This window comes from Dreissena polymorpha, chromosome 1, assembly GCF_020536995.1.
Source record: "Dreissena polymorpha isolate Duluth1 chromosome 1, UMN_Dpol_1.0, whole genome shotgun sequence".
Classification (NCBI taxonomy): domain Eukaryota; kingdom Metazoa; phylum Mollusca; class Bivalvia; order Myida; family Dreissenidae; genus Dreissena; species Dreissena polymorpha.
Genome location: NC_068355.1, coordinates 126,107,290 through 126,135,022, shown reverse-complemented (window position 1 = coordinate 126,135,022; position 27,733 = coordinate 126,107,290). Strand labels below are relative to the sequence as shown.

The following is a 27,733-nucleotide window of genomic DNA, read 5'->3' as shown; positions in this document are numbered from 1 at the left end:
AAGAAGGAAAACTTTCCACCATTGATCGGCTTGTTTTGATCTTTCCCCCCGTTCTACGCTCCAAATATTACCAATATAAAAAGTAGCTACGGAGACATGACTACGGAATCCGGATATTGTCATCTATAATCTCGCCCGTCTTTCATTAAGGGCGACACACGACACACGAAGCGATACACGATATTTGAGAGCGTCAACAAGTTGGACTAGAGAAAATCAAATATTGTAGAATGCTCTCCTCCGTGCAAAAGCTGGGGAATGTGATCGTTTGCAAGAATGTAAGTATCTAAATTGTATTAACTTAACAGATGTACATTAGGACTACGAAGAAATGTAAATTCATTTTTTTCGTAAGTGAAAGTATATTATAATTTTTTCGTTTGAACTTATAAAGAAAATAATAAACACGCAACTGAAGTGAAAAATATGAAAGCATGAAATACATCTACTACATACTTTAAATACACGTATTGCGACTTGAGTAATTGTTATTAGTCACGTTTATCTCTGATTTATCAACACATATTTTGAAAGCTCTTAGCTGATTCAAATACTAAAGGTTATTGAATATGATTTAAAAAAATAGCATTTTGATTTTAATTAGGGATGGGCACGAATACTAGAAGCGATATTCGAATATTCGATTTGTAAACTTAATATTAAAATGTCTGAATTTATGACCGTCCGGATCAAAATTGCTATTCCTGATTACCACTAAAATCGTATCTTATGTGCGGCTTTGAAAAACAGGATGGAGTAATATTTTTTTAAAGATCATTGATTATTATGCTCTTTTTAAATAAATACTGTTTAGTTTCATTAGATGTAAGATATTTCAGGAAAACACATTACCGTAATTTTAATTTATTTAAAACCTTATAATTGATCTGGATTACTTTTCATCGATTATATTTATGCTTTTGGTTTCGCTTTTTTTTCTGGAATAAGGAACCATTTAAGAACGATTTTATTGGTTTAGATTTGAGAAACTTAATTCTGGTTAGATAAACATTGACTTGATAATTTTATATGGATAACGGAATTAAAACATAATAGCCAGATCTCGACGGGACAGTCCCGCCAGTTTGTTGATTGTTCCGGCGTCCCGATATGAGACCATTTTGTCCAGATATTCGTTAATACGTTCTATAAATTCACAATACAATTCGCTATTCAAGCTCTGTCTGGCTAAAAGTTACCATCGCTAATCCCTTTATTGCCCCCTGTTGACAACCAGCTTCTACTTCTCGAGTGCAACATTGCCGGTATGTTAGGCGTAGACAGCTCTGTTACACCCCCGGAAACCCGATATGATGTGAAAAGTTGGACGTGCTTGGAAAAGTGTCCGATACATTTTGCAGAATTTCGGTAGGGTAAGTAAATCTAGTTTTATAATTGTTTAAAGGCATTTTTGAATTAAAATATATTTTGGTATATGCAAAGTGGGTATTATCATGTATGTTTGAAAAATCCTGGTTATTATTATTCAGTATTTTTTTAATATTGCTGTTTGAAGTCGACGATGCAGGGAATTGTCCCCTATTTAGCACTATATTTACAAATTTCTTTAAAGGTATGTCAGTGTAAAAGGTTTGGCACCGAAAATGGTATCAACAAATGTCCCCGAGTAACATATCCGCCAGTGTTTCTTAGAAAAAATCGGATTGGTGGAGAAATTCGACTTTACATTCAACATGTTGATGAAAAAATGATATGACCCGGTGCAGTGCCAAAGATGTCAAGATATGACAGTAGTGCAGTTCATTTATAAACTATAAGCTCACCATTACAGCTGAGTTATACCTACTCTGATGCATTTCAGATCATTTTCATTGAATTTTGAGGTTTCATAATTATATCCGTTCTGAAGCTTAGTTAATTGCCAGCTTATTTGTATCTGTTTTATTGTTTGAAAATCATTGTAAATGTAAAGCATTTGATTCATACAATATGCGTCCGTTAGGCAATCTTAACATTTATATTAATATGTTCTGCCTATAGTTCCAATTATGTGTAGAGTTTCATAAATCTGATCTAAATTTGGATCAATGATACATGACTTAAAGTTGACAGCTTTGCAAACATCTCCGACAATTCACGTGTATTAATGTCTGTTTATTTTCGTTCTTTTTGGAAATGATATATGCAAAATGTAAACAAAAATTTTGAAAAACCCAATCCAAGCCTCCTTCTTATGTGACAGTGTGTATTTTCATAGATAACACGCAGTTCTCGTCTGCTGAAACACTAAGCCTTGAAGGAAAATATTCAGCAAGATTTCAGCAAATTATAACATTTAAAACTAGGGCGTACTTTTTATTTAAGCGTAAAACGCTTTTTCGAGCTCATAATTAGACTCGTCTGACATAGCATAATAATAAAATGCAACCAACTAAATATTCTCTATATTGCAGAATTATAGGCCATATTCAACTCCCGAACAATGTTGAATCAGATAGATATTAACAATCGACAAATACCTCATCTAAAGGACTCCCGCGCGCAAATCCCTTACGAAAATAAATGTACCAGCCCTATAAGAATACCGAATTACAATAACATTAAATATTCAGCTGATATCTGGGCAATTTATGTTCGCTCAATTAAATTTATTCATGCGCGAGGAGACTGCCTCATGTTCTTCAACATTTATTGCATTTGTAATCTGTACTTGCAATATTGGCTTACATTCGTTTATGACAAATATGGCTTCTCCAGGGACTCCCCCTAGTTTTGTTCATCTTAGTCATCATACATCGGTTTTCAATCTGTACTTGCACAATTTGCTTGTTTAATATATAAAACTTGTTTTTCAAGGGACTCCCCCTAATATCGAGTTAGTGAGCTGTGACATAAATGTGTCGGCATCCGAATGTTTACCTGCGTTAAAATTGATTCATATATAGTGATGGCATCGAATACCTATATCGGTATTCGAATATTCGCAAATCCATTCAATCGAATATTCAAATATTCGCATAAAACGGCTTGATTGATTTAACTTCTATTTCTCAGTTTCGTATCCGGTAGGGATAATAAATATTTATTGACACAGAAAATTTAATATACAATTGTGGTGTTGAGAAATAGAAAGAACATGTAGCTTAATTGTAAAAAACAAACTTTAAAAAAGCCTATTTAGACGAAATATATCAGAAAAGAGCGACACTTGTTCTGTGTTAACTTCCATTGTTTTGTAAGTTATATCCGTTTGCTGAATACGAGGCTGTTTATTAACGTTGCTATCGAATAAGTGTATCGATGTCGGCTAATACTATGACCGATACTGTAATCGGGCACAAATAGAAGGAAAAACAATATGTCATAGAATGTTATTTTATTTTTAAATTTTAAAGTAACGATAGCATGTACGTGTATATAAAGAAACATATTAATAAGGCATGCACAGTACACCAACTGTTCAAGAACAAATATAAGGAAAAACATAATGTCATAGAATTTTATTTTTATTTGAAATTTTAAAATAACGATATCATGTACGTTTATAAAAAGAAACATTTTAATGTCTTTTAAAACTGTGATCACAGAAACTAAATTATTATTCGCCAGTCAATTGAAGCCCTTAATTGTCATTTAATTGAAAAAAAGAGTATTTGTTTGTTAATAAATGTTAATTTTGGGATATAATTTTAACAAGACCAAATAAGAAAATGTTATTTATTATTATTATTATTATTATTATTATTATTATTATTATTATTATTATTATTATTATTATTATTATTATTATTATTATTATTATAGTCAGTCAGTCAGTCAGTCAGTCAGTCAGTCAGTCAGTCAGTCAGTCAGTCAGTCAGTCAGTCAGTCAGTCAGTCAGTCAGGTCAGTCAGTCAGTCAGTCAGTCAGTCAGTCAGTCAGGTCAGTCAGTCAGTCAGTCAGTCAGTCAGTCAGTCAGTCAGTCAGTCAGTCAGTCAGTCAGTCAGTCAGTCAGTCAGTCAGTCAGTCAGTCAGTCAGTCAGTCAGTCAGTCAGTCAGTCAGTCAGTCAGTCAGTCAGTCAGTCAGTCAGTCAGTCAGTCAGTCAGTCAGTCAGTCAGTCAGTCAGTCAGTCAGTCAGTCAGTCAGTCAGTCAGTCAGTCAGTCAGTCAGTCAGTCAGTCAGTCAGTCAGTCAGTCAGTCAGTCAGTCAGTCAGTCAGTCAGTCAGTCAGTCAGTCAGTCAGTCAGTCAGTCAGTCAGTCAGTCAGTCAGTCAGTCAGTCAGTCAGTCAGTCAGTCAGTCAGTCAGTCAGTCAGTAAGACAGTCAGACAGTCAGTCAGTCAGTCTGTCAGTCAGACAGTCAGACAGTCAGTCAGTCAGTCAGTCAGTCAGTCAGATAGTAAGTCAGTCAGCCAGTAAGGCAGCCAGCCAGGCAGCCAGCCAGCCATACAGTCAGTCCTCTGGGTTATAAAGATGTTTGCGTGTGTTGACTGCATGTATTCATTAAACGAAACCATTCAACCATTCAGTTCATTTTACAGTATGTTGTATTTCGCCTCTAGATATGAAGTGAAGATCAGCGTTAATATGTTTTCCATATTCACATTTATTGAGTTCTGCTTGGGGACGTTTTGAGATCGTATCGCAGAAAATCACGTTACGAAATTTATAATAAAATAACGATATCATGTACGTTTATAAAAAGAAACATTTTAATGTCTCTTAAAACTGTGATCACAGAAACTAAATTATTATTCGCCAGTCATTTGAAGCCCTTAATTGGCACCTAATTGGAAGAAAGTATTTGTTTGTTAATAAATGTTCATTTTGGGATATAATTTTAACAAGACCAAATAAGAAACTATTATTATTTATTATTATTAGTATTATTATTATTATTATTATTATTATTATTATTATTATTATAGTCAGTCAGTCGGTCGGTCGGTCGGTCGGTCGGTTGGTCGGTCGGTCGGTCAGTCAGTCAGGCAGGCAGGCAGGCAGGCAGTCAGTCCGTCAGACAGTCAGTCAGTCAGTCAGTCAGTCAGTCAGACAGTCAGTCAGCCAGTCAGCCAGTCAGTCAGTTAGCAAGCCAGCCAGCCAGCCAGCCAGCCAGTCAGTCCTCTGGGTCATAAAGAAGTGTTTGCGTGTATTGACTGCATGTATTCATTAAACGAAACCATTTAACCATTTAGTTCATTTTACAGTATGCTGTATTTCGCCTCTAGATATGAAGTGTTGATCAGCGTTAATATGTTTCCCATATTCTAATGTATTGAGTTCTGCTTGGGAACGTTTTGAGATCGTATCGCAGAAAATCACGTTTACGCAATTGTTGTACACCATTAAGCTTAAAGGATGTGTGTAAGATTCCCATAAACTTCTATTTTATAGCTGACTGATGGAGTTTTACAACAGTTACGTCACGCATCGTTTCATATCATAGTTTGTTATGGTTTTTGTGATTGAAAATAAGCAGTTGTGCTCATTTCATAATTTTGAATATCCAGTCAGAAATATTGTGTTTCTGAATTATAAACCGGGCGTAAATCGTGTTAGGATTTGGGACATGGCGAAGTGGCACGTAATTGGTCAGGAAATTCTGAATGGTTGCTAAACCTTTTTTTATAGCCTTTTATATTAACATTAGATCAAATGAATAAAATATCTGGGGTTGAGTGTGACACCTTTTCTAAAAAACAAACACTAATTAAAACCAACGCTATCGAATAAACGAACCACAAATACAAGCGTAGACGCTTATTACCTGTGATTTTAACTGTAAGTACAATATGGAAAGGGGGTTTGTTCCGATATAAAAGGGGGTTTATTCCGCATTATGCAAAACTATCGAGAGTGTTTCTTCCGCGTATGCACAATGTGAAAGGGGGTTTCTTCCGCTATGCTGTTTTTAGGGAAGAGTGTTTCTTCCGGAGGGTGTTTCTTCCGTACACCAACGCTGATACGGACCGCAGTTTGACACGAAGAACGTCACATCAAACACGTTTATCCCAAATTATTTCGGGTGCCAATTAGTAAGCGGCTCGTAGGTCATTTAATATAAGGGCAACTACGTTTGAAAAAAAATGCGAATATGCGAATATCAATTCTGTTATTCAAATACTGGCCATTCAATCGAATATTCGAATATTCGAATAATTTTGCCATCACTTATATTTAACCAAGCTTAAACTTGATAAAAATTAAAGCTATGAGACCACGTCTTTAATAAAAGTAATATATATGAGAGAAATCGTCAGGATTGCATTTAAATTATATAGCTCTGGTCTTGTATCACTATACTTATTAAATGACGCCATAGTATGTATTTTACTTTACAAGTCATTTAAAGTTTCACGTCATGGATAAAAGGTATTTATCGTATCGAATATAAAGTACGACATAGAGTTTGTTTCGTGTAACCCACAAAAGGTAGATTATTAACTAACGGGTCGCGCACACATGTCGTGAAACTCTCTTACTCTGCTTCTCTCCTCTGTGTGTGTCTCTGTCAGTGTCTGTCTGTCTGTCCGTACATACCAGAGCTACAGTAGTGGGTTCTTTTTGTCTGGTTTTCCGTACAACTTGACACAATGATGTTAATTCCGTAAAAACGCTCTAATGGGGTTAAATATACTTGTGAGGTTAAAAAAGATCAAAGAAACATCAAAGGAATAACCCCATAAGGTACCTCTCGTTAGAACGTCCGTCCGTCCGGGATTGAACAATTGAGGGAGTCCAGTGCAAGTGTTCAGGACATTATGTGTTTGTTTTCTACGTATCATTTACTCCACAATTATTTCAAACAGTAACCAAATAGTAAGTATGAAAAGTCTCAGTCCAAGGAACAAGCATGCAAAGTGCACAAATCAGCTATAATAGTGAGCTTTTAAGTTTATGAATGAACTGCACTCCTGTCATATCTTGACAAATTTGACACTGCACCGGGTCATATCGTTTTTTCATCAACATGTTGAATGTAAAGTCGAATTTCTCCACCAATACGATTTTTTAAAGAAACCCTGGCAGATATGTTACTCGAGGACATTGGCCGATATCATTTTCGGTGCATTTTTTACTGGCATACCTTTAAAGAAATTTGTTAATAAAGTGCTAAATAGGGAACAAATCCATGCATCGTCCATGCATCGTCGACTTCAAATAGTCATATTTCAATAAATCTATAATAATAATCAGGATTTTTCTGACCAACATAATAATACCTGCATATACCAAAAGATATTTTAATTCAAAAATGCCGTTAAACAATTATATAACTGGATTTACTTACCCTACCGAAATTCAGCAAAATTTATCGGAAACTTTTCCAAGCACGTCCAACTTTTCACATCATATCGGGTTTCCGGGGGTGTGTTAGACTGCATTTAAGATTTAAGGTTAATCAATCGCGAGAAAAAATCAGCATTTTCAAAGCTTAAACAATGTTCTGTTTTCTGTACTCTTCAACATGTACAAGGTGAACACAGCAATACGTAAACTTATCAACTATGTAAGAATTCAATAAAATAAAGCTTAATTGAAACATAAGTTTAGTGATGTTACGTATATTAATTCGGTAACTTGAAACGAATAAAGTCCCCTATATTTAATGCTTAATGGCATGAACATAAAACACATATTAGCTATTTAAATACAAACTTCAATCAATTTGATACTCAATGCAAGTGATTTCGTTCCAAAGAATTATTTGATGTCTATTTGATTCATTTCATATTTCAAATATAGATTCTATATTGCAAAACGCAGTGTTGCAAAACGCACACTTTTATTGCTTCATGCTTTATTCAACCGGGATTCGATCATACATTTCGTGAAATTATGTACAAAAGCATGAAACTGTATTCAACCGGGATTCGATAATAAATCTTTTGACAACATATTAAAAAAATTATGTGTCGTTTCGTTGTATTGCTTCGTTGTACCCTACTTCGGTCCATGTGAATTACCGTTTCGCTTATGTAGACTAACCACAATAGTTATATCATCCCGATAAATTAATGAGTTATGCGATTCAATGCGTAGACATCATAACCAGACAGATCCTTTAAAAGCCCCTTTAACACTCTAAATCAACGGATATTTCGTTAATTATTTCGTAAAATAAAGTTAACCCATACAAAATCAGTGTTCCGTATATAATAGCCATAATTTCAACGCTAGATGTGGTCTGGTAACAATGTATCTTGGGGCTTTAAAAAATGTCTTGTACCAAGTTTCTGCCTACAACGAGCATGGTGTCCATTACTTATTAGGTAACGAGTGGCCGCTTTGGTTTGCTTTGAGTTTATGAAGATTTTCTTTCATTAAAGGGACTGTCAACCGCGATTGCTGAAAAAAGAGAAATTCTAAAATACCGTATTTTTTTACAATTATTAGTTTACATTGATTAAAATATCACGACTGGTAAATTACATTGTTTGAAAAAAGTTGTTAAGTTTTCATATTTTCAGTATATTCGGTAATAAATTTTACTGGGTATGTCTACCAGGTAACTGCCCGTTAACTATTAATAACGCAAGTAGATTGATCATCATCGTCACGTGGTAAACCCAGGAATGCAAATTGTGCATGCGTTGTGATTTTTTTTAATTGTATATATACAATGATCAATTTACTTAAAAATACAGTATTTTAGAACTTTTCTTTTTTCAGCAATCGCGGTTGACAGTCCCTTTAACAAATTTCAATGGTTAGGTTACAACGATGTTACCATCGTTTATACAAATAGAATTATCTTGCGGTAACATAACCATGCAAATAACTGCGTTAATCAAGTTACTAAATGTTAACCACTGTTTATACAATTGACCGCTGAGGTTAAAAAACCTGTCAAAACACAATTTTTTTTAATGTTTATCAATATACGTAAAAGTTTTACATACATTTACTTTCATTTTCGACTGAATTTCAGAAAATAGTTTGTACATTTTGCATAACTATGAATTGATAGTAAATCGAGGACTGGTCCCTCTCCTTATACAATCCCGTCTGTCAATTATCATCTCGTTCATTGATGGAAGCTGTTATCAAAGCAATGACTTATCATGGAAACCAAAACGGCGACTTTGTACATGTACTTTAACCTTTTTTGAAGAATCTTTGCATAAAAATAGAATATTCGAATATGAATTTTGGAATCGAATATTCCACCGATTTTCGAATATTCGGATATTCGGTCCCATCTCTTATTTTAATACATAAGTGTTATGTTTCAAATTGGGCGTCGGTATTTTAGTATAACACACAACATGCATGAACCAGTAATTTAGGGCAATTAATTGGAATTCATATACAAAAATAATCCAAAATTAGTATAACAATGCACTTTTCATCTACAATCTAATCTAAACTATCTACTTGGCACAATAGATACATGATAAAAGTCATTATGTTAAGTGTATAAGTTAAGATTTAAATTGTTAACCTTATTAGTAGCTATTAACACAGTTAACAGTCACACAGGTAAAAGTCAACTAATGATCCAAATCTTCTTCATCTTCAGCCATGGCTGATGGTTTGGTAAGCTTTTTGCGCCCACCCTTACTTGCATTGCGCAGCCATTTTTTTTTATAATAAAAACGCCGTCTCAATAGTTATTGTTTTTGGAAACACTCGCTTGACAGCTTCTGAAAAAGTACATGTTTAGGTATATAAATGATCATTTAAATACATATGCTTAAATATATTCAGATTTTTTATTTATTAAAACAGGATATTCACTTACTTTTTAATGGACAAGTATGGTTAACTTTTCAACTATTAAACTTTGATGAACGGTTTTAAAACCTCAAATATCATGGAAGTTCAATTCAGATACATGTAGTCATAACAGAATAACACATTCTTTAAATTATCTGCATTAAGTATTGCACTACTGCTGGCAAGTACTTAATGCTGTTATAAAAAGTGTCTTATGGAGAATAGCCAAACACAGCTTCAGTGCCTGAAAGGACACCTTTCCGCGCCCTGTCCAGTTAAAACCTCTCGCAAACTGGTTTTCAATGACGCCCGCCATTAGCTGCTTTGTCATCAGTTTGACAGATGATCCCCCAACATTCGATAAATATTCCACCTGCGAGGGTCAAATAAACAAGAGTTAAAAGAAAAGTTAGGGTACAAGCTATGACAACTTATAGAGACAGCCGCATTACACTACAACATACATAATTCTTTATAGAATTTCACAACGCAAGTCCTACAGTACATACGAACATCCGTAATGTGGCTATATCACAAAGCCTGTGTTCAACGTCCGCTACATCCTCGTTTCACAGGAAGGTTGATTCCTTCCGTAAGTTCCTGGCCCCCACAGGTCCATGCATTTGTTGGATCAAGGTAGACAACATTGTCTTTATCTCCCGCTGATCTCGTTTAATCTCCTCTATAAGGAGCGCGGGATATATATATATATATATATATATATATATATATATATATATATATATATATATATAACTGTGTTGCATAACACTTACTTTTTTAATCAGGAGATCATGGGTAATGCGAATTAGTACAATTATAGAAATTATTTCTGACAACATGTTTAATGCATAATAGCACAGTATTAAACAATTAAAATGCCAAAAATGTTGTATTAAGACATAAAATTGTAGTTAAAAAATACTTCCATTGGTGAAGGTAAAGATGCATGTTAAAATGTCAAACATAATTACATAATTCACACAGTACGTAAACAACCAAAGAAAAAACTTCAGGAGTAGTATGTACCTGAAACTATCGTTTGTGGTCTGTCAGAAGACAACCTTGCAGATTCGCCACTGCAAATGTGGGGGGGGGGGCTGTTGAGGGCTGGGTCTTGGCAACAGGGTTGAATCTTTACCTGGCCGTTTACTGATCTGCTTCGGTATTGAAAACCCGGATTCTGCCCCTGCAACAGGGGGGAAACACATGTTGTTCTTGCTGGTAAGCCGATTTTGGGGGGAGGAGTTGGCATCAAGGTAGCAGAATCTTTGGTGGTTGTTACCAACTGCCTCTTTGCACTCAATGTTTGGGACGCTTCATCTTCTGTGTATGAACTCGAGTCCAGGAAGCGTGGGTTTTGCCTTAAATCAAAGTAACCTTCTTTCATGTTCCAATGTTGTTTTTTGTGTTTATTATGTTAAAAACATTCTAAGTAAATTTGAGATTTCCTGTGTTTTCTTTTTTGAACAACTGGGGGCTGTCTTACATCTGCATCTGTTTGCAGATCCGACTCCTCTTCAGCCTCTTTAGTCTTCTGCTGGGCTTTTTTAAAGGGATCTGAAGATGTTTTGAATTGAACACATATTGATGGTACCCGAAGTTACAAAAACACAAGTTTTCAGGAGACGTATGTTTGTTAAATATTTCTTGCACAAAATCAAATAAATATTATTTTGAACATTTTGAAAAGTGTCTCATGATGGAGCATGTTAGTATGGAATTAATTTGACGTTAAGTTAATAAATCTGCTGTAAAATGTATCTTCGTCATTTAGACTTCGTTTATGTGATGTTTTGGCAAATTGGACAGCTTATTGTAATAGATTTTGTTTCAATAGAATCAACATATAAATGGAATATCGCTAGAACCAGACGAAGATATTAAACAGTCCCTATTTGCTGACGACGCAACTTATTTTTTAAATGACAGTATTGACTCATTCAATAATCTTATAGAATCGCTTACCCTTTTCGGAATGGCATCGGGTCTTAAACTTAACAAAAGTAAATGCACTGTGCTACGAGTAGGTAAATTTAAACAAAGTAATATTCAACTTAAAAAAGAAATGAAATTCCACTGGACATCAGATGAAGCAACAACGTTAGGAATAACCTTTACAAACAATGAAAATGAAACAGTTCAACAAAACATACTGCCTAAATTACAAAAATTTAAAAATTGTTTAAAATCATGGCAGCATCGTAAACTTACACTAATCGGAAAAAACACGGTGTTGAAAACGTTTGCACTCCCTAAATTAATTTATACACTAACAGTTCTCCCAAACCCACCAAATGATATTATTAAAGATATACAATCAGAAATATTTAATTTTATATGGGACGGTAAACCTGATAAAATTAAGCGAACTCAGTTAATTCAATCTGTAGAAAATGGAGGTATCAAAATTAACGGACATCGACTCATTCTTGAATGCAATCAAATGCAGCTGGGTTAAAAGATATCTAGATAATACCAATACAAATAAATGGAAATAATTCTACCAGAAAATCCTAAAAAAATATGGTGACTCCTTACTTTTTGAATGTAACATCAGCAAAACCATTTTGCATGAAATTGCAAACGAAAACATATTTCTATCGAATGTTTTATCGGCATGGACTAATGTTACTCATAATCTAGAAACCCAAATCACCAGTAAAACTATTTTATGGAACAATAAAGACATAACTTCAAACAATAAGACTTTTTTCTATAAACTTTGGTTTGAAAAAAACATTAAATATGTCGACCAATTGTACGATTACAGAATAAAAGACTTCTATTCTTTTGAGAATATATGTTATATATACGGAATACCTTCAAGCAATTTCTTAATGTATTACACATTAATTAAAAGCATACCCATACATATTAAATCTATAATTAATACAAATAACACACCATGCACTCAAACATCATTCACAGAAAACATACTTGCAAAACAAAACAAAACAAACAAAATATTTTACAAACTACAAATTAAACACCCTGCAGAAAACTACAAGATTAAAAATAAATGGCAAAGCCTTCGTGGGGAACAAGAATTTAATTGGAAACAAATTTTTATCATGCCATATAAAACAACTATAGATAGCACACTGAGAAATTTTCAATATAAATATGTCCATAGAATCATAGCTACAAATAAATACCTTTTTAAGTGCAACCTATCCAACACAAACTTATGTGATATATGCAGCGAACACATTGAAACAACAGAACACCTTTTCTGGGAATGCAAACATATTCAAATTCTATGGAACCAGTTAACATCATTTCTAGAGAGACAACAATTAAAATTAAAACTGTCTCTCTAAAATATCAGTTTCGGTGTGAATACTTTTAAAATACCAGAAATTAATAACACTGTGAACCACATTATCATATTAATGAAATATTTTATATTTAGCTTCAAATACAAAAAACAAATACCAACTTTCAACTGTTTTATAAACTATTTAAAACTAAAGATCCAAATTGAAAAAGAAATAGCCCTCAACAACGATAAACTTCATATTTTTGAACAAAAATGGAAACGCATTATCTTTCATAACCCAGTCCAGTTGTCTTCTACCTAACTCTATGCAACTCATCTATAGGATTGATTATTACATTTAAAAATAACAGCATACACCACATGCAACCAAGAGAAAAAAAAAGTATATCCTAGCATATCATGTATAATATGTGTTTGACATGATTACTGTTGTATTATACCACTTTTGTTCTTGCTTATGCACATATTTATATTGTATGTTTTTATATTGAATAAAAAAAGAATCAATTATTCCACTGTTTTCAATTAGATAAAGCAAAGCAATGCGTATTTTTCTGTATTACATAATGCACAGAGGTGACAACCGCAATTCTTCATTTATATTGTGGCTTCAACTTAGTAACTTGTGGGAACAACTTATAAAGTTGAGGTAACAACTTCATAAGCTGTGGCTTTAACTTAATGACTTGTGGAAACAACTTTTAAAATAACTTGTGAAAACAACTAATTACGTTGTCCCCCCAACTTATTAAGTTGAGACCTCAGCTTTGTAACATGTGGCCACAACTTCAAAACTTGTTCCCAAAACTTATAGAGTGTGGCCTCAACTTAGTAATTTGTTTATTTAACTTTATTAAGTTATTCCTTCAACTTAATCACTTGTAGGAAAAACTTATTAAGTTGAGACCTCAGCTTAGAAACTTGCGACGACAAATTCATAACTTGTTCCCACAACTTATAAGTTGTTGCCTCAACTAAATAACTTGTGGGGCCAACTAACTAAGTTGAAGTCACTTCTTTAAGTTTAACCAATCAGATCGGCCGTTTCATCTTTACCGTTTTATCACAATTATTACCCCTTATACTACTAGGTGCTTGCGTTCGAGCGCCGGCCTGAGCACTATCCCTGTTAGCTATAGATTCCCGGTTCAAGCCCTGTCTGAGCACTTGCCATGTTGGCCATGGATTCCAGATTTGAGCCCATATCTGAGCAATCGTTAGCAACTGGGTTCATGGTTTGAACCCTGGTTTGAAAACTAGCCACATAAGCGACATATTCCGGTTTCGAATCCAGACCTGATCGCTTCCTTTTTAAATGATGGGTATTTGGGTTTTAGCCCCAGTCCAAGGACTTTACCTGTAAGCGACTGTGACCCCAGTCTGAGCATTCGCACCCTACGTTATGGGTCCCGGTATTGAGGCCCTGCCTGAGCACTCACCCTTTATGCTATGGGCCCTAGGTTCAAATCCCGGTTTAAGTACTTACCATTTAAGTGAACGGACCCTGATCCAAGTTCTCGTCTTAGCGCCGAACCTGCAAAATACGAGATTTATAGCTTACAGGGCAATTGCTCAGACCGGCGCTCAAACCCGAACACCCATCGCTTGCGAGGCCAGCTCTCATTCCGGGACTCGAAACCAGGAAATGTTGCTTACGAAGCTAGTGCTCATTTCTGCAACCGGTCGCTTAGAAGGCGAGTGCTCAGTATGGTATGTTAGCGACAGCTGTTTGGTTTGAGTCCCTGTTTGAACCCTTTGCTTTCGGTGCGAACGCTCAGACTGAGGTTCGCAACCGGGATCCTTCCCTTACTAGGCAAGTGGTAAGACACAGGCTTGAACCCGGGATCCATAGCTTTCAGGGCTAGTACTCAGACTTGGGCTGGAGCCCGGGACTTGTCACTGTTGGTGAAAATTCTAACATCGGAATTCAATCCGTCGCTTTTAGGGCAAGTCCTCAAACTGAGGCTCGATCTAGAGACCCAGCGCTTTCAGGGCAAGTGCTCGTACCGTGATTCGAACCCCGGGACCATCGAAAACTTCTAATTAGCTTTAAGGATTAGTGCTCATACCGTGATTCGAACCTAGGAACCGCTGAAAACTTAGGCATCTAGCACTCGCCTCGTAAGCCATGGTTCCCGGGATCGAGCCCCGGTCAGAGTAATCGCCCTTTACAAGAAGGGTTTAGGGTTCGAATCCACCAAAAACCATTGACCACTCTTTTATGAAGCGAGTGCTTCGGGACTCGAAACCGGGATCCGACGCTTACGTTGCTAGTGCTCAGACCGGGGATGTAACCCTGAACCCAGTCGCTAACAAGGCAAGTGCTCAGACAGGGGCTCTATCCCGGAATCCATAGCTTACAGGAATAGTTTTCAAACCGGCGCTCAAACCCGAACACACAATAGTACGAGCATAAGGGTACTAACTGTGATAAAACGGTAAAGATGAATGGCCTATCTGAATGGTTAAACTATGCTGTGCTTCAAACTTAGTAAGTTATTCCCACAAGTTGTGGTCTCAACTTAGTAACTTGCGGCCAGAAGTCATTAAGTTGACGGAACAACTTACAATGTTGAGACCTCAACCTTCTTAATTATAGAAACAAGTTATTAGTTGTGGCCACAAGTTAATAAGTTAAGGCCTCATCATTTTATATTATTTTGAAAAACCGTTAAACATTCTTTGGAAGCAAGCTCCAGACTTGATATCGCAGTTGAAATTTCAACGAAAACCTTCAAAATGATGTTTTGTTTCAGACTAAATTAAGTGCAAAGTCGGTATGAAAGAGCTAAATAAGTTACGCTTTGATGCTCATTTTATATCACAGATAACAATGCGTTTGCGCTCATGAATACAGTCTCTTGACCAGCGTGTACAGTATGTTAAATGTATAAATGCTGCTTGTACTTTGTCTATAAAAAACAGTAAGAAAATATAGACTATGGTACCAATTTAAAAGGAATTAAGGTTAACCAAAACGATCTTTTTTTACGTTCATCAATGCTTTAAAATGTACATCATTGAATTATTCTATAAGAACAAGTTTACGTTTCGTCAATTTACATTAAAAATACATGGCTGTATTGATACTTGATATTATAAAATTAGCGCGCAATATGCCGAAGTTACACTTTTTTTAGCTTCGTCTTTTTGACTTCAATCAATTGCGGTTCGTCATTACATCACATGACTTTTTGAGCTGTTGTGTTTTGTTAATTTTTTGGTTATTTTTGGGGTTTATGCACATCGATTTCCCGCTTTGGAATGCATCGAAATCGGGAAATACAAAAAATGTAGGTTCGGAATTTTGAATGGGGACCATCGATATATAAGAAGTAAAGATAAACGTGTCAAACAATATCCAGCTTTTCTTTCCATATATATTATATACCGGTAGTCATAATTAACATTAACAATCATGTTTTTAATGCTTAAGCAATGAATTGCTTTCAAGTCTTACAATTAGTCATCTTCCTTTAATTCATTAAATTAATAGTGCAAGAAGGAAACAATGTCTCAATATTGACTTGATTTAAGTAATATGTCTGATACCTACACCTAACAACTGTAATGTTCTTATATCATAACACAGAAACTTGTTAAAGGTTTTTATTACCGCACGCTACATTTCCATTTCAAATTTGGTAAATAATCACAAACATCACAAATACTTTGTGCATTATTCATATTACAAACATTATACACGTGCAATCTGGCACATAAGGCATTTGATTACCTGTTGTGTACATTACCCGGCAGACATCACAGGATACCCACGTATCTTCCGGCTGTGCATGCAGTCTTGCGTAGGACTTCATTTGGGGCCAAATCACCTTCTTATTTCCGTCGGACTCATCGGTAAACCAATTTTCCGACACAACAGCAACTTCATTCGTGGAAAATTCAACTACCACCTATTTTGACATGATCTGGCACAACAAAATCAAAACATATCGTTTTACTAACGTTCTTTCTTTTTGAAAATGTAAACTTGAAGGTACAGTTTTAATTAGTGTGTATTGAGTATAACATACTCACAGTTTATTAACAGACTGGTATAATGAAACTCTACTTGAAAACATAATTATACACAAATGATGTATATAATTTCTTCTTGCTAAGGTATCAGTATTACTTTGGTACCAAATCATGAATAAGGGGAAAACAAACAAATCCATCATATAATGACAGAAGCACACATTTACAAGTAATATCAGTTAATAATGCTTCACACAAAGTACCACTCAGTTCTTTAACATGTATGTTTAATTAGTAAGTCTGAAGAGTGTAGTGGTATACTAAAACAATTCGTTGAATAATTGAACAATTCATTAACAGCATATTTGTCATTTGTTTCTTTGGTAAATATATTTCTTATAATGCCAACATTGTCATTAATAAGTATACAATTATTCCTCTTAAAAATATGGAAAACTATGTTAGGAAAATGGATTTCTTTGAATTGTATTATTTTAAAATTGTTATACATTTGCGGTATTGGTCCATGGTTATGTTTTTTTTACACGCCGTCATCGAATTCAGACGGACTTTTTAATTTAGAATAAAACAAAATTCCTTTACTTTTAGCTATTCTGCGAATGACTTGTTGCAAAGGCAGCGTAGGTTTTCTAACAAGGCCTTTCAGTTTCCCTAAAAAGCTGTCAAAAGCAAAAGCCGAACATGTTTCAAGTGGACCAAAGCTCTGCACATCTAAAGGCAAGTGAGCCAACCCATGAACATTAAAAGCAACCATATCTCTGCCATAAAGCTCACCGAACTGTTGCACAAGCTTAACTAAAAGTTCTTTTGCATTAACTCTGTACGCATCGCAAAACTGCTGGGCAAACAGAATATGCTCACAAACAATACATAAAATGTTTGTACAATGGAGGAGGCAAAACTCTGTTGCTTTTCATCTCTCAATGTAATTCAGCGTACGTGACTTCCTATTAATTCTCTTCGCAAATGTCCCGACAGATATTAAGAGCTCGGCTAAATCAAAGGTGTTTTAAGTTGATAAGCACGTGTTTTTTTTTGTATTGTACTAATGCGGATAATGTTCGGTAGCTGGGGTATTTTAATTCTTTTCACTTGTAAAAATCGGCACTGAAAGTTCGGTCAGATCGAAGCCGACCTAGCATTTCTTCGAGTTTGAGAAGTTTTTCTTGAAGTTAATGTTGGCAAGTATACGTTCGTGGTCATTTTTCGTGACGAGGCATCCTTTCCCAACAAAATGGTACATAGTTTACGTAAATCGACCGCCATGTAGGCACTTAATGGCTTAAAAATGTTTTCCTGTGTCATGAGATACCTACCTTGTAAATATATATTTTTTTGATGAAAAAAGTTGTTTTATGACATATTGATATATATCAATACCTGTTGGCTAAATCAGCACCATCTTCTTAAGAAACTAAACCAGAATTGTCAGAGGTATCATATTCGAACTGAACTCCATCTTGATACAATATGTTTAAAGGTATCGTCAACCACGAATGAAATTAAAAGAAAAGTTGTAAAGTACCGTATTTTTTACAATTATTAGTTTATATTGATTAAAATATCTCGACTGGCATATTACATTACTTGAACAAAGTTAATATTTTCAGTATATTCGGTGATACAATTTCGCGTTGTGAAATCGAAAGTACATCGCACAAATAGGGGACATAACGATATACACACTTTAAATAACGCAAGTAGATTGATCATTTTAAATATACAATTCACTACGCATGCACAATTTGCATTCCTAAGTTTACCACATGACGATGATGATCAATCTACTGATGTAAACTGGTAGTTACCAGGTACCGGTACCAAGTAAAATGTATTACCGAATATACTGAAAATATGAAAGCTTAACAACTTTGTTCAAGTAATGTAATATACCAATCGTGATATTTTAATCAATATAAACTAATAATTGAATTTGGGCTCTTGAATTTCAAAGGCCGGTAGTGTGTCCGGGCATATAGCTTTTTGAAAAAGCTGTTCTTATTAATGGTACTTTGTGCAGTATTCATCAATACTTTTATCCCTCTGTAGTGGAATAGTAACAGCCAATTATATCGCGTATTACAAAACATCTAATACACTTAAAGGGAATCAGCCAATGACGTCAGATGCTGTATATTTCTTTCCAAAATGGCTTCGCCCAAGGCGGAACAAAACTGTTAAAATGTAACAATTTATTCAAGGTTTTTCTCGGCCAGAAAAGCCAAACATTAAAAAAACGCAAATACTATAAGGAGAACGATCCATCTAAATGTGAGAGTGCGTTTCAATTTTGATGGCTGGAAAATGGTTAACAAATGATGAGAACGGTATGCAGGGTAAATAGTGTGTTTCACAAGGAACGCTAAATTCTTTTGTGACTTTTTGTTCCTTGGGTAAAATTGACAGCATTTAGAAATATGAACAGTCTGGTGGGCCTGTTAAGTGAAAACAATTGTAAAAAATGTTTAAAATATTTTATTTTCTTAACTACCTGTCTGAACTCACATTGTACATTGACAACCAAAATGTATACAAAGCATAAGAAAGGCTCTGGGCTCATCCATGTTTTGCTGGGCAACCTAATTTCAGTAGTTGGCTACCCGTCTGGGCAACCAGCCATATAAAGTTAGTTTTCATCCCTGAAGGACAGAAGGGGGCATTGTGTTTTATTAACGCATGTCTTGTTTTGTTGTTGATTTTTCTAGTTAGAGGTTTACACGGACTAAGGCTTTTGTGGATTTGGAGAAAATATTCATACAGCTAAAAGGTAGCAAAAACTGCAAGTGTCTTGACAAATTGTGTACACAGGTTTAAGCTAAAATTAAATGACAATGAATTCAGATATATCTGAAGCAGGAAATGAAGTCATGTATAGGCATTTCCAGTCCTAAGAATGTTTAACATGCTTTTGCTTTCAGTTGATGAATGGTGCAGTTTAAGCCTTAAATTATGCAACAGAGGCCACATTTGAAACTCAGGTTAGATGCGACTGTTTTAAAGTTATCATTACGTATTGTTATGCCCCTTCTTCGAAGAAGAGGGGGTATAGTGTTTTTGGCCTGTCTGTCATTCTGTCCCAAAACTTTAACCTTGGTTAAAGTTTGATAACTTATGCAATATTGAAGATATCAAATGTATATTTGACATGCATGTGTATCTCATAGAACTGCACATTTTGAGTGGTGAAGGGTCAAAGTCAAGGTCATCCTTCAAGGTCAAAGGTCAAATATTATTGTATTTTTTCCATAAAACTTTACCCTTCGTTAAAGTTTGGTCATAACTTTTTGAATATTGAAAATAGCAACTTGATATTTGGCATGCATGTGTATCTCATAAAGCTGCACATTTTGAGTGGTGAAAGGTTAAGGTCATTCTTCAAGGTTAAAAGTAAAAAATACAATCCAAGGGAAAAAATAAGCTTTAAAAGGGAGATAATTTCTAAACCTGGCAAATGATATATTGAAATTTTATTTCAAAGCGGCGTATTGTGTTTATGACAAACACGTCTCTTTTTTAAATTAAGGTATAAGCAACATAAAAATGCACTAACATTAGAAAAATTAATTGGAAACGTGTCAGGTATAATTAAGTTTTAAAATGTGCAATGTCAGTGATGTCATTACAACAGTAATGATTTGACATTCAAGTTTTCTGTAAGATGTAATATGGCATGTTTGAATAATAAAATATGTGTGTAATGTCCCCAAACAGCAGGGTGTAAAGTCATCACCGTTAGTGCGTTAGTCATCATTGGTAGGGCTTTGTCGAGTTGGAAACAAACAAAAGTGCATGCACTTAAATATCCGATATATTTGAGAAGTCTTAATTGTCAAATATCATATGTTTGATAAAGCATGCGTGAACATTTACATACAACTTGTTCTGCCTACTAATGCACTCCCAGTTTGCATCCGCATGTTAATTACACGTATCATTAAAATCTAGACACAGGTCAGTTTTATTTCAGCCAATCAGGTAGCAAATGAGAATGCACATGCATGCAATATGTTATTGGCATGTTTATCTAAGATCCTATGTTGTTTATTACATTGTTAGAGTTTAAAAAAAGGCAATACACCTTATTATGTTATTGTAAAAAAAGAAATATTACTTATTCTTAAATATTTTAGTCTTTAGTTTTAAGCATTGATTCATCTTGTAAAAGTGTGTTAGCTGCATTGAAGCAAATGTTGTCACCTCAAAATCTTTATTTGTTAATACATCTGCAAGTGTTTTAAAATTAGAGAGATAAACAAAATTGTTACTTCACGCAGATTGTATAGAAACTTTGGAAGGGCAAAATTGTCCATGTCAAAATTTAATTAAAGCCAATAAGAATCTTGGTTGGCATAGTGTTGTTTTCAGATTATTAAATTTCATTCTTTGATTCTTTTTTGTTTAATAAAAGTTAAATATAAAAATGTTTCATTTTCAAAAGTTAGCAACATATAAACAATGGTAAATAAATAATATCATGTACTCAAAGTTTTGTTATAATATTCCAGCCATATGGTGTTATAATCGTGCCATTTGTGGGAAAAGCACGAGATTTTGCAGAAAGTGAGATATAGGTGTAAATATCTCAAACATGAAAGGAACCCGGTTTTATGCCCCCGGTAGACGGCATATAGCAGTTGAACTGTCCGTCAGTCAGTCAGTCTGTCCGTCCCTTCGAAAACTTGTACATTGCCTATAACTATTGGAATATTGAAGATAGGAACTTGATATTTAGCATGCATGTGTATCTCATGGAGTTGCACATTTTGAGTGGTGAAAGGTCAAGGTCATCCTTCAAGGGCAAAGGTCAAATATATGGCGTCTGTCCGTCAGAAAATTTTAACATAGCCCATAACTTTTGCAATTTTGAAGACAGCAACTTGATATTTGGCATGCATGTGTATCTCATGGAGCTGCACATTTTGAGAAGTGAATGTCAAGGTCACCCTTTAAGGTCAAAGGTCAACTATTGCAATATTGAAGATAGCAACTTGATATTTGGCATGCATGCGTATCTCATGGAGCTGCACATTTTGAGTGGTGAAAGGTCAAGGTCATCCTTCAAGGTCAAAGGTCAAATATATGGCTTCAAAGCAGCGCAGTAGGGGGGATTGTGTTTCTTACGAACACATCTCTTGTTTTTATCAAAATGGCCGAAATATTAAAGATGGCCACCATATATAGAAAATATTTAAAACAATAAGGAAATATAAACCAGAGTCAATTTTCTTTAACAAAGATAATCATTAATAGCTTAGTTATTTTTATTAATATTGTTTTTATTTATTTGTTGAAATATATTTCAGCCATTAAACCTTTCTCCTGCATCCAATTGTTACTGAGTTGCTCCCCTTTGCAACAGTTACGCCATTTGTATAGAAAACAGCATGGTCCGTTTACATTTATCAAGTACTGTTTTAATTACATGATAAAGCATTCTAAAAGAACTAAATTGATGGATAAAGGTTATTATGTGACAATGTGTAGTACAATTTTTAAAATTAAACGAATTAACTCTAATTTGAATACCTTGTTTTTATATTTAATGTTGATCGTCTGTACAATACAAAGATGGTCAATTAATGTTGTACAATAAATCTTGTTTTTGCCGTAATGCCTAGGAAATCCATACTTCATCTTGATTATCAATCAGCATTTTCTAAGTAATTTGGTATATAGCATTAAACTAAAATCTAATTTATTTTCAGGAAGCTACTAACATACTTTAACTCTCGCCAAAAACTAGCACCATGTCGAAACATTTTAAACTTATTGAAAATGAACTATGCAAATGAATTGAAGTTTTGCAACCGTTGCTTAAAAATGAAATTGATTGGGACAAATTTGTATTATGCCAGGAATTCACAGAAGATCCATTTCAGTGTCCCGCAACTTCAAAGAAAACAAATGCTCATAAAGAACAATACTACAAATCATTGGAAGATGATATCAGAAATTACTCTTAATTAAATGATGTTCCATTACATAATAGATTTGTTCAGTTGGAGCAGGATGGATGCACTTTTTCAGATGCTTTCGGTACAAATCACGCAAAGTGGCATAAGCTTTGTAGAAGGAACACTGGAAAAACCGATGCTCAAAGGGCTGCTAAACGTTCAGCTGACAGCGATACATCACAGCAAGAAACACCTGCGAAATTGACCCGTTTGAGCACCGGAGCAGCTGCGAAAGGCGAAATAGGTAAATTCTTCTTCTGTGGAGATAGCAATGGGAATCTCCATCAAGCATCAACATTTGAAATTGACAGAAGTGTTAGGAAATATGCACTTGGGTTACAAGACACTGTTCGTTTGGTCAAGTTAAGTGTGGGAGATATGATATCTCATAAGGCAGTGTATCATTTGAAATGCTACAGAGATCTTTTTCATCGAAAACGCAAAAAGTCTGTCAGTACCCCCATGACACCATAGAAGACAAACAAAATCATGGCATCGCACTAACTTAATTGGTAAATTACATAGAAGATACTCATTCAGATTCAGATGTGATACCAGTTTTCAAATTATCAGATCTTTCAAAGCTATATAAAACTAGAGTAGAGCAATTAATGAAAACAAGTAACATTTATATACACCCAACAAAACTAAGAAATATAATATTGGCAAACAATCCTGAGCTACAGGCTTATAACCAAGATCGCGAAACATGGATGGTATATAATGATGAAATTGGTGATGCTTTAAAGCAAGCTACTGAACATGATTTTGATAATGAAGCTATAATTCTTGCAAAGGCAGCAAACATTATTCGCAAAGACATGTTTAGCCAAAAAAAGTATGTTTTCTAGAGAAAGGTTGTTGCCCGGAGGATTCGACTCCTCTTTCTTTACAAACATTAATTGCAATGCTACTTGGAGGTACAAACATTAATAGTCAGTCTGAAAAAAATGTTAAAACACAAGCACAATTAACAATTGCCCAACTTATCAAATTTAACTAAACAATACGTCGTATAAAAGGCTCTACTGGTATACACAATGCCGAAGATCGTGAATGTCCCTACCAATATATGTTGGTAGGCTTGTTCATGCAGAAACGCGTAAACGGGGTCTAGTTGATAGACTTCATAATATTGGTTTGTCAGTCTCGTATAACAGAGTACTACAACTGTCCACAAAGCTTGGAAATAATATTTGGCCTTCCAATCTGAAGCTTTGAATATTCACAACTTCAGCCGTCGACAATATAAATCACAATCCCAGTTCAACGACAGCCCAAGGATCTTTCCACGGAACAGGGAAATCTATTTTTCAACACCAATACATTGATTGTGGTGGATGGAACAGAGATATTCATACTATCGAAAGTTCTGCCTCAACAGAAACTGGACTTAAACAGAAACCTAGTTTCATCAATTCACTGGCTGCGACCAAACCTCTGCCTTTTTAGGAAAAGGCAAGAAATCAGCATGGGAAACTTGGATGAGCTGTGATGAGGTTACTAAAGCATTTGAAACAATACATACAGACCGTCTTCTGAAACCCTCGAAAATGCTTTTCAAGACCTTGAACGCTTCGTTGTTCTTCTGTACGATAAAACTAGTGGTTCTGCCAGTGTGAACGAAACTCGTATATGGTTATTCGCACAGAAAGGAAGATCTATTGAAAATATCCCTTATTCAAAAGCGTTCCTATAAGAACACAGAAAGCGCGTTGTTGATCAAGCAGGATTCTGTTGGGGCCAGGCATTAATTGTATCACCTGATCTTCCAAGTCAAGCTGAGTGGGGATGGGAGAAAACAAAGTTTCTGATCAGCCCTACCCCATGCACCAGCTTCATGCCAAGAGTTGTTGAGATGTAACTGTAAGCCAGTTGAAGGATATCGTGGCAGATGCAAGTGCAAAAGGGCCGAAATGCTATGCACAGTCCTTTGCCAGTGTGGCGGTAATTGTGACAGAGAATGAGAGACTTGGCTGATTAGAACAATAGTTATTCTATTGCATACCCAGAGACATCAAATATTTGTACTAAGAATTTGGGATTTAACATTCAATTACACTAACAAATATCCTGAAAATAGGTTTCGTTTAATACCTAATTACGTGACTAGTTAGAAATATCTCTATGCTTGTCTTACTGATATGATTTAAATATAAAATATGCTGCATCAATATAAATTTTTATCATTTTTAAAATTGATATTTTTATCTTGGAAGAATTTTCATACCAAGATAAGGAAAAAATATATTTTTTCAGAGTTTTCAGTGGCGGCCATTTTATGTTTTCAATAATCACATTCAGCATGTAATTGCTGCTTGCTGACATATCAACTGAACAACCTAAACACACCATTCTTTAGAGATATTTTACACTTTTTATGATATTTTTGCAGCTTTTTTTTACAAATTGTTACTGTATATAGCAAATATAAAGATTTTGACGGCCATTTTGACGGCCATTTGAAAATGGCCGATAAATCGGCAATCTTGAATGTGACAGTTCGTTCCTTTCGTTTTTACAATTAGATATGACCCAGTGACCTTTGTATTAAGTTTTGTGCTTTTCCCACAAATGGCACGATTTCTTGGGTTTCGGCCACCATATAGCTTGACTATAAGATTCGTTGAAGCCGATAGGGTAATACCCAGGTAGCATTCATCTTTGACACAAGATATACTGGGACATTTACTTTTCCTAAGGAAAAAAGTCATGGACTCCATGTTCTTACATTATTGTGAGAACTTTGCACAAGTTGAATCAGACTTTACACAAGACATAAACTTTTTGCAGACATAATTAATTATATGTTTTTCACAGATAATATCGTTTTATGGATAACAATTGGCAGGGACAATTTACAAACAGAAGAGTTTGTAAAAAATGATGCCAATACAACTGCATTGTAATATTAGATCATGTACAAAGACACATGTGGTTAGTGTGTTGCTATGATATTAATCAGTAAACTCATCATTTGGGATGAAAAATAATCAATTTAACGAAAGATCAAATTTTTCCTGGTAAGAAATTCACTATCAAATATATATATATAACAAGGTATTAAACTCAAAATTACCCGAAAACAGGGTGCATTGCTTTGAACAGCCATAACTTCATCAATTGAGCAGCGATTTCCATGAACTCAGTCTTATTCAGCGCAGAAATGAATTTACGTTCTGGAATGTACATATTTTGCAACAGTTTTACAAATGCTGGGTCAAATTTTAAGAAATAACACAATACTTAACTCGCGTGACCTACTCGTCGTCGATCTGACCCGATTCAAGACTGAAATCTTCACGAGTAACTGGCATTTGTTCTTTCGAAGATCCCTGTTTTCGGATCATTTTGAGTTGAATACCTTGTTATATATATATATATATATATATATATATATATATATATATATATATATATATATATATATATATATATATATATATATATATATATATATATATATATATATATATTTGACATATAGTGACTTTTTCAGAGAAGTTGTTTTTTTCTTATAATTTGATTATTTTTCATTGAAAATGATGTTTTTACTAATGCCAAAAATAAATTAGGTCCGTTTCGGGTCTCCCGACCGTGTATCCAGGATAGGCGCCGACCCTCAACTTTGTATTGGGGTCGCAAAAAAAAAATAAAATAAATAAAATCGTTCATTTTCGTTCATATAAGATGTAATATCAAGCAAACAAAGCATATATATACATGTATTTCTTTTAATACGCTTTAGTAGCCTTCCATTCTAGTACCCGAGACACACACACACACACACAAACCCTACCTACCGACCCTGTTCTTTTTTCCAAGGAGACCCCAAACGGACCTATTTTTTTTGGCCTAACTGATATCATAGCCACACGCTGAACACATGTGGTAAAAAATAGCATTTAAAAATATATTTCCCTGTCAGCTATATCAAATTTTGTCAGCATTTAGCATGGAACATTACACTTTTTAGTGCTGATGAACCAGTTTCAGTGCTTATTGTTGTTCCTCCATATCCATGCAGAAAAGATATCCTAGGATATTATGTTACAGATAAATTCTGACTCAGATCTGAATATAACAGTTCTCTTCAAGTGAATAGAATACAAATCAAAATATCAGATTTACATCTGCTGTCTAATAAGCTAATCAACAAGATACTGCATTCAAGTTTTTTTGTCTATATCGAGTATTTATTTTCCGAGATTGTTTTGTCTGTTCAATGACAACGTTATGATTGCAAATTTATGGTAAACGGGCATGTCTCCTTTGCAAAAGAACAAAACAAAAAAATGGTAAAGTTGCATGTGGATGCTGCCTGCAGCCTTTTAATACAATTTGTACTTTGACTACGAATTTACAGAAGTTGCATTGGATCAGATTTTATGAAAACTGAGCTAGGATCTCCAAAATTCCTGGTTAAAATCTAAGCCAAAACAAGTAAAATATTGGGCTTGCATATGATTATTACATCGAGTTCTGTGCTTTTTCTTATGTGTATAATGCTGATAGTAGTAACTTTTTAAGTTGAAAAACATCAATTTTAAGTTAATTATTCGGTGTCTCAAACAAATCTATCAAATCTCCCCAAGTTTGAATGTGCTGGGAGACGTATTCCCATCTTTAATGATAACTTACTCCAACAAGGGACAATATTATTCTTAAAATTAGCCATACAAGCTGCACAAGTTGACAGAGGGTCCCAGCACCACGGTGAAAATGACAAGGGCAGAGGGGCTGCAATTCTACAAGGAAATGGTCACCATCCGAAAAATGGAGACAGTCACCGCTAACCTGTACATGTCTAAAGCAATACGGGGATTCTGTCATCTGTA

The 27,733-nt window shown here is 34.7% G+C and overlaps 1 long non-coding RNA gene across 1 annotated transcript; it reads left to right on the top strand.

The window, feature by feature from the left end:
- Positions 1–49: 49 nt before the first annotated feature.
- On the top strand, positions 50–27,733 carry LOC127866972 (uncharacterized). The gene is made up of 3 exons (XR_008043186.1): positions 50–278; positions 19,860–19,919; positions 27,570–27,733. It is a non-coding gene; the product is annotated as an uncharacterized LOC127866972 (long non-coding RNA).